Source organism: Palaemon carinicauda, chromosome 1, assembly GCF_036898095.1.
Source record: "Palaemon carinicauda isolate YSFRI2023 chromosome 1, ASM3689809v2, whole genome shotgun sequence".
Classification (NCBI taxonomy): Eukaryota; Metazoa; Arthropoda; class Malacostraca; order Decapoda; family Palaemonidae; genus Palaemon; species Palaemon carinicauda.
Genome location: NC_090725.1, coordinates 305,481,644 through 305,490,889, shown reverse-complemented (window position 1 = coordinate 305,490,889; position 9,246 = coordinate 305,481,644). Strand labels below are relative to the sequence as shown.

The following is a 9,246-nucleotide window of genomic DNA, read 5'->3' as shown; positions in this document are numbered from 1 at the left end:
ATCAAACTAAAAAAATAAATCTGAAATATTAGATGAATAATTCATTTATAACGGTCATTAATGAATTCACCTAATCAGCAAACTCATTCTCATTCACAGTGCAACATCTCTCTCTCTCTCTCTCTCTCTCTCTCTCTCTCTCTCTCTCTCTCTCTCTCTCTCTCTCTCTCTCTCTCGTAAACAAACACACTAACAAACAAACAGTCCATTCTCCGTCTTCTAAACCGGAGACACCAGGAGAAACTACCTGAGAAGAGAAACTACCTACGTAGGTAGTTCTTCTCCTCCGGAGGCGGTAGTTGTGACCTAGTGCCGGGTAGGGTTAAATTGGGGTCATTGGATTCCAGGTGGGAAGGGAAAGCCTCTGGGGAAAGTGAAGTAAGGTGGAGAGTGGATTAGTTGGGGTTGGAGGGCTGACTGCGTGCGTGCGTGTGGTCATTGGAAATGTATATATATATATATATATATATATATATATATATATATATATATATATATATATATATATATATATATGTGTGTGTGTGTGTGTTGTGTGTGTATACATGTCATCATCATATAAATCATATAAATCTGTACATGTACTCACACACACACACACACACACACACATATATATATATATATATATATATATATATATATATATATATATATGTATATATATATATATATATATATATATATATATATATATATATATATATATATATATATATATATATATATATATATATAGGCTCAAGAGAGAGAGAGAGAGAGAGAGAGAGAGAGAGAGAGAGAGAGAGAGAGAGAGAGAGAGAGAGAGCTCAATTCATCCTTCAATTTAAGTCTCAGGGATGAATCCCCTGTGCATCAAATTTCCAAAGCGTAAGGCATTTTAAGTAGCCTAGCTGCGCAGAAATTATGTTTGCACGTTGAGATGCTGATGCTCTGCAATATTCACTTCTATTTTGCAATAGCCCATTTTATTTTCGGATTTTTCTATATTAAATTTCGTATCAGGCAATAACCTAACGGCAACGATGTTTATCATGATAGGCAAGTTTTCATTTTAATGAATCGCTTTTAAAAAAAAAACTCATTCTGTTTTTTTATATAAATTTTAACACCTATTAATGGGGAATTAATTTATTATTATTATTAGCTAAGCTACAACCATTATTATTATTAGCTAAGCTACATCCCTAGTTGGAAAAGCTAGATGCTATAAGCCCAAAGGGCTCCAAGAGGGAAAATAGCCCAGTGAGGAAAGGAAATAAGGAAAAACTACAAGAAAACTTTAAGAAAAAGTTGTGCCATTCTGTGTTTGGTGAGTCAATAAAGCATAAACTTTGCTTTTTTCCACAGTCCAAGATTACTGCAATATGAACTTTGCAGTTGAATTTTTTTTTATCTTGTCAAATCGAACTAACATATGCACATTCCTTTGTTTAAATCAGCCCCTCCCCCCTTAGAGAGTAGACTGAGCACAAAATCTTGGTTGACCCAGAAACCAACTGGCTTTTGCAATTGCAAATAAGAAACACCAGATTCAATTCTTTAATTCTCTTCATGGAAATTGAGATCAGTCTCTTTATACTTGTTTGTTCTCAAGAAGATTAATGCTTTATTGGACCAAGACAAAATATATTTAATTTTCTAATGGACTTATAAAGTTACTTTTGATTTTTGCTATTGACCTCTACATTTCTGGTATGGTTTTTGGACACAGAAAAAGTATATTTAATATCCAATTAGACTTGTAGAGTTATATATGTATATTGTAGACTTCTACATGCCAGCAATGCTTTCTTGAACGAAAAATTGAAATTTTCTATTGGACTTGAACGAAAAATTGATATTTTCCATTGGACTTGAACGAAAAATTGAAATTTTCTATTGGACTTGAACGAAAAATTGAAATTTTCTATTGGACTTATATAATTACTTTTGATATATGTTGAATGATTAATTGATTTGAGGTTTTCTGGCAACCTGACTTTTTTATGAGTTGTGAACTTCTACTTTCCAGATGATTTGCAATTCGCCATGAACATACTTAGGGTTTATTGGATAGAAATTTTATCAGTCACTATAGATGTATTTTATAATTTTTTCATAAATGAATGAAGATCTTGTTCGTTGTTATTATTGTTATTAATTGCTGAGCTACAACCCTAGTGGGAAAAGCAGGATGCTATAAGCCCGGGGGCTCCAACAGGGAAAAATAGCCCAGTGAGGAAAGGAAACAAATGAAAGATAAAATATTTTAAGAAGAGTAACAACATTAAAATTAGTATCTCCTATATGAACTATAAAAATAAAAACTTTAACAAAACAAAAGGAAGAGAAATTAGATAGAATAGTGTACCCGAGTGTACTCTCAAGCAAGAGAACTCTAACCCAAGACAGTGGAAGACCATCGTACAGAGGTTATGGCACTACCTAAGATTAGAGAACAATGGTTTGGTTTTGGAGTGTCCTCGTAGAAGAGCTGCTTACCATAGCTAAAGAATCTCTTCTACCCTTACCGAGAGGAAAGTAGCCACTGAACAATTAGAGTAGCATACTTAGGATTTATTGAATAGAAATTTTATCATTTTGCATACATGCACGAAGAACTTGTTCATGTCTTAGGTGTTATTTTAAGAATGTAGATTTTTGGGACACGAATTTAGTGTCTCTTCATGTGGATGGTGACACGCAGATGTAACCATTAGTGAAAACAGCTGGTCGTATTATTTGCTGGGCCTTTGAGCCTTAGAAATCGAGTAGTGGTTCATGTAGTCCAGATTGTGACTTTTTTTTTTTTTTTTTTTTTTTTTTTGACGACCTCCATTTCTTGGGGACGACTCTGTACTCGTTCTTAGTTTTCTTTAATTATTATTATTATTATTACTAGCTAAGCTAAAACCCTAGTTGGAAAAGCAGGATGGCATAAGCCCACGAGCTCCAACAGGAAAAAAATAGCCCAGTGAGGAAATGACATGCGTAAACTACATGAGAAGTAATAAATAAAGAATATAGAAAATATCTTGAGATCAGTAGTAACATTGAAATAGATCTATCAAGAGAGTAGAGACTTTTGCGACCTTGTTCAACATGAAAACATTCGCTGGAGGTTTAAACTTCTGAAGCTCCACAGATTGAACTGCCCGATTAGGAAGATCATTCCAGTCTGGTCACAGCTAGAATAAAACTTCTAGCCCTTTTCCCCCTAGGCTCTTTGGAAATTTCCAACCCTTAACCCCCAAGGGGTTATTTTTTCCCCAGCACATTTTGCAGTATATTTTTTTTTAAATTGCTCTAACAGCCTTAATTTTTGTCATAGAGAGGTCAAGTTGGTCTCATTCTCTTGGAAAATGCCTGAATTTTCTCAACAAATTATCAAAAATATGAATAAAAAAAATATTTATAGCATTTTTTTGCAAGGACGTACCGGTACGTCCATGGGGGTAAAGGGATGAGTTTTGTGAAACGTACCAGTACGTCCTTTGGGGGTAAAAGGGCATAATACTGTGTAGTATTCCATGGACTCCCTTCAAGTGAAATCGTTGTTTTACTGCCCTGTTTTATTGAGCTATTTAGTAATATTGGACTCGGTAACTACATTTGTTAATATTCTTGTCTTCATTGCATTTTATGAAGTAATCAAGATCACATTTTAAGGTATTGCCTTGCTTAGACGTAAGCTCTTTTTTTTTTTTTTAGGTAATTCTAAATTCAGTTTTGTCTTTTATCTTCTTGTACTCACATTTAGTGTCAGAATCTGGGGATGGGGGTGGGGGGGGGGGGGGGGTAAATGACCTTATGAAGGCTGTATCTCCAACAACACAGGTCAACGTACTTGCAAAAGAGGCACATATTTGATTGACACATCTTCGAACAAATTTCCAGTTGAGTGAATACTTTTAATTATTACATTTGTTTTTTTTCACTGGAAAACATTTTAGATTAGTGTTCTGGAAATTAATAAAAGGGATCAAATAAGTATTTTGGAAACTTTTTGTTTATATTAAAAATAGTGATATTTGTTTATGTTTTTTGTGCTTTGTCAAATGGGACAATTCACTTCAAGGCTTTGCAACTGTCTTGAAATATTAAATCCAAAAGGACGAATTGAATATATGAGGTCAAGAAAGTTGTCGAAATTGTATTGGCGTGGCTATTTATTTTATCAATTTGTTAAGGTCAGACTAGTTGGAGGATTTGTAAAAGATTTTTCATTTTCGCAATATTTTTGTATAAATATTTCGGCAATATTAGGAAGACTGTTTACCCGCTATTGGGTTTGCTATTATTATTACTTGCTAAGCTACAACCCTAGTTGGAAAAACAGAATGCTATAAGCCCAGGGGCTCCAACAGGGAAAATAGTCCAGTGAGGAAAGGAAACAAGGAAAATCGAATATCTTAAGAAGAGTAACATAAAAAATAAATATCTCCTATATAAACCATAGAAAGAATTAACAACACAAGAGGAAGAGAAATACGATAGAATAGTGTGCTAGGGTCATTAATCAAAGGATTTTTATCACTTCCTTAAAGATAAAGCATTTTTTATGCTATTTCAAGACTTTTTTTGAATAATACATTAACAATTTTAGAAAAACGAACGCCAAAGATAGGAAAAAACATTGCGTGAAACAGACAATGAATCATATAAGATAGAGAAAGTCAACAGTTGGGCAGACCTTCCTGTTTTCTTTGAAGGAATGAACTTCAGTATGAACTACGATCTCTAATTGCCCAAAGTGAAGCAGTTAAAACAAAAAGGGAATTGATTTGTTCAAAACTATGTTTTTTTTTTTAGTTAATCATGAAGAAAAGGAATCCATTAAGATCATTTTTGTCATGTGAGCTCAGGAAAATGCTACTATATTCTTCACTATAGTCCATTTCTTTTAGCGAGGCATATTTGCACCGACTCGCAGCGGTGCCCTTTTAGCTCGGAAAAGTTTCCTGATCGCTGATTGGTTGGACGAGATCATTCTAAACAATCAGGCATCAGGAAGCTTTCCGAGCTAAAAGGGCACCGCTGCGAGTCGGTGCAAATCTGCCTCGCTAAAAGAAATGGACTATAGGTCGTCAGTGTCCTGTTTATCTATAGCTGTGAGCAAGATAGACTCCTGTCATTCTAACTTTCTGCTCGAAACATAGACTCCAATCATATAGAGCTTTCTATGTGAAACATAGACATGTCATGTAGCTTTCTACATGAAACATGAACTCCGGTCATCTAGCTTTCTGTTTGAAACATAGACTGGTCATGTAGCTTTCTGCATGAAACATAGACTCCAGTCTTCTAGATTTCTGCGTGAAAATTAGACTTGGGTAGATAGAATCTGGTCATTTAGCCTTCTGCTTGAAACATTGACTCCTGTCGTCTACCTTTCTGTTCGAAACATAGACTCCAGCCATTTAGCTTTCTTCTCGAAACATGGATTCCGGTCACTTAGCTTTCTGTGAAACAGACTCCGGTCATCTAGATTTCTTTGAAACAGACTCCGGTCATCTAGATTTCTGTGAAACAGACTCCGGTCATCTAGATTTCTGTGAAACAGACTCCGGTCATCTAGATTTCTGTGAAACAGACTCAAGTCACCTAGCTTTCAGTTAGAATTCCAATATGTTTTCTTTTTTATGTTCAAAAAGTATATAATATACTATTTGTATACTTTTTGGGGGAATATCTTTTTCAGAAACGATTTTCCGTTTTCTCTTAAAATAGAAAATGGGTTCCCCCACAAATCAGTGTCTGCCATTTTTGGAGTTGTTTTAAATTAATAAAAGGAAATATATTCTACTTCACTCGTTCGTTTAAGTTAATGGAGGGCTTTGGAAGGATCATAAGTCCTTCTATCACTTTGTACTTATATTCCTCAAGAAATTACAAGAAAGAATATATACATCGAAGGCTTTTAGTATTGGATATTGACGATAGGTGACAGGGGAATTAACAAGAGCCAAATAGATTTCTAATTGTCGACCAATGTGAGTTCGATGCAATGTACCGTTAAGAAAGAAGTTTCACTTGCACGCTATCTTCCCCCCCCTCTCTCTCTATGCCTAACTTTATAGAACAAGAAGACTCTCTCTCTCTCTCTCTCTCTCTCTCTCTCTCTGCATCACTTTATAGAACAAGAAGACGACTCTCTATCTCTCTTTCTGCCTCACTTTGTTGAACAAGAAGACTCTCTCTCTCTCTCTCACTTTGCAGAACAAGAACAAGACTCTCTACCTCTCTTGCCTCACTTTGTAGAACAAGAACAAGACTCTCTATCTGCCTCACTTTGTAGAAAAAAAGAACTCTCTATCTCTCTCTCTCTGCCTCACTTTGTAGAACAAAAAGAACTCTCTATCTCTCTCTGCCTCACTTTGTAGAACAAGAACAAGACTCTCTCTCTGCCTCACTTTGTAGAACAAAAAGAACTCTCTATCTCTCTCTGCCTCACTTTGTAGAACAAGAAGAACTCTCTATCTCTCTCTGCCTCACTGTGTAGAACAAGAAGAAGTTAAGTATAGCAGTACCTGCTCTGGACGGTTTAGAATCCACGACTAGTCTCAACGGTGCTCAGGAAACGACTGACGATGACGGCCGGCACCACTGCCTATGAGCACATCCAGGCCATGGGTCGGGAGTCGGGCCCAGCTGGGTTGTTGGTAGGGGGGTATCCCTGGATGGCACCTTCGCACGCACATACATGCACACACACACCTACCCCATCCTTCTTCCTAGTCCCCCCCACCTCCTGCTTGTCTACTGGTGTTCATGTCCTCCCCCGTTCTCTCTCTCTCTCTCTCTCTCTCTCTCTCTCTCTCTCCTCTCTCTCTCTCTCCTCTCTCTCTCTCTCTCTCTCTCTCTCTGTATCCTCCTCGATTCCAACATTCACCGAAACCTCGCTTTCACTTTCGTCATGTCAGAGCAACCCCCCCCCTCCCCCTCCCTCCTCCTGATCTCTCCTCAGTTAGGGGAGGTGTAGGGGGGGTGTCCTCCATTAGTCCTTCCTTATTCCTCTCCTTTTTCTTGAGGAAATTGGCTGAATCCTTTTCTCTTTCATATTTGTTCTATTTTCTTTTAAAATATTTTTTTTAATGTTCCTATTTTGTTGTATAAATATTGGTAATTGATTTCAAGTACATTTTTAAGTATACACTTTGTATTAGTAAGTTTTTTTTGTCCGATGTACCTTTTTCTAAATAGAGCTACATGTATTTAATGGAGTCATTAGGCTATATTTGATGTATACAGTGTATTTCTAAATGTGTGATAATGTTTGTATTATTATAATCGGACTTAAATGTATATATATATATATATATATATATATATATATTATATATATATATATATATATATATATATATATATATACTTACTGTATATATATATGTATGCGTGTGTGTTTATGTTCATGTATGTTTCAGTTCATTATATGTGTTTATATACATACATACATATAATGCGATTGTCTTATATCCATACATAAATAAATTTCGAGATATTTTATACATGCACAGGTGAGAACACTCTCTCTCTCTCTCTCTCTCTCTCTCCTCTCTCCTCTCTCTCTCTCTCTCTCTCTCTCTCTCTCTCTCTCTCTCTCTCTCTCTCTCTCTCCATTATACGGTCACATCATTCATGCAGTTTATACTCCAATAGTTTTCCGATGATATTTCGGAAGCGGTGATGAGACCTAGGCATTTCCTCCCAGTGGGAAGTCACTTAGCTTTAGTGTAGTGTCATTTATCACGTAGTCTTTCGACATTTCACGTGGTGTGCCTGCAGGGTGATCACACGTGTCATATTATGATACACATTTCCACCGTCAAGTCGTAACCCCTAACAGCTGTTGGTTCCAGAGAAAGGGTAATTCGTAAAAGAGATGAATTGGTGATGATTTTCCTTTATAGAAAACTTTCACGTTTATGTGGATGATCCCATCAGGTGTCTGACCCTTAACATATATACTTTATTTTAATATATTTCTAATGCTATTTCATAAGGATTACCAAACAATTCTTCTTAACCCAAGCGGCTAAATACTGTACTGTAATTTTTCTGTGGCTACATTCCTCTTGGTAAGGGCAGAAGAGACTCTTTAGTTATGGTAAGCAGCTCTTCTAGGAGAAGGACACTCCAAAATCAAACCATTGTTCTCTAGTCTTGGGTAGTGTCATAGCCTCTGTACCATGGTTTTCCACTGTCTTGGTTTAGAGTTCTCTTGTTTGAGGGTACACTCGGGCACACTATTCTATCTAATTTATGTTCCTCTTGTTTTGTTAAAGTATTTATAGTTTATTTTGGAAATATTTATCTTAATGTTGTTACTGCTCTTGAAAATGTTTTATTTACCCTCGTTTCCTTTTCTCACTGGGCAATTTTCCCTGTTGGGGCCCCTGGGCTTATAGCATCCTGGTTTTCCAACTAGGGTTGTAGTTTATTAATGATAATAATAATAATAATAATAATAATAATAATAATAACCATATGCACTACAGTACCTACAAGATCAGTTTATTGTGTACATTCTTAGGTGTATTGCGTGTAGTACTTCAAAAGTTCAAATTTGCAGGAAATGTTTTTTTTTTTATGTTGAACAGGCTGACATGTCTCTTTTTGTCGTTTATATAAGAATGATCTGTTTTAATATTGTTAATGTTCTAGAAATATTTAATTTTAATTGTTCATTACCTCTCATGTAGTTTATTTATTTCCATATTTCCTTTCCTCATTGGGATATTGTTCCTGCTTTTCAAACTAGGGTTTTAGCTTAGCTAATAATAATATTAATAATAATAATAATAAAAATAATAATGATGATGATGATCGAAGCACTTAAAGAACAAAAAAGTCTTCAATTTCTTCTTGAAATACTGATTATCATCAGTCTTTCATATGTCCAGTGGGAGCTTGTTGTTTAGTCTTGAGACCGCTTATTTGAAAGCTCTAGAACAAACAGTAGACATACAAGTACATCTTGGCTCCAATAATTTGAAAGCAGCTGTAATGAGACTCGTGTCTTCTACACTATTTGTTGCCCTATTTACCTGTCTTCCGTTTGTTCTTTTGCTTTCTGTATATATTAACCTCCTTTCACAATATCATCTTTTATTTTATATCCAAAACTTCAGTACTTGACTTCGTTTGATCTAGCCCATCTATAAATATACTAATTTTTTTTAATGAGGCGCATTTGCACTGACTCGCAGCAGTGTCCTTTTAGCTCGGAAAAGTTTCCTGCTATCTGATTGGTTAGAATTA

The 9,246-nt window shown here is 35.5% G+C and overlaps 1 protein-coding gene across 1 annotated transcript in view; it reads right to left on the bottom strand.

Moving 5' to 3' along the window:
* The window catches only part of LOC137658548 (L-selectin), a 16,484-nt gene extending 9,843 nt beyond the window's left edge, over positions 1–6,641 (bottom strand). Inside the window, exon 1 of the mRNA XM_068393404.1 lies at positions 6,513–6,641. The gene's annotated coding sequence lies outside the window, so the exon portion shown is untranslated. The remainder of the gene's footprint in view (positions 1–6,512) is intronic.
* Between the last annotated feature and the right edge of the window lie 2,605 nt (positions 6,642–9,246).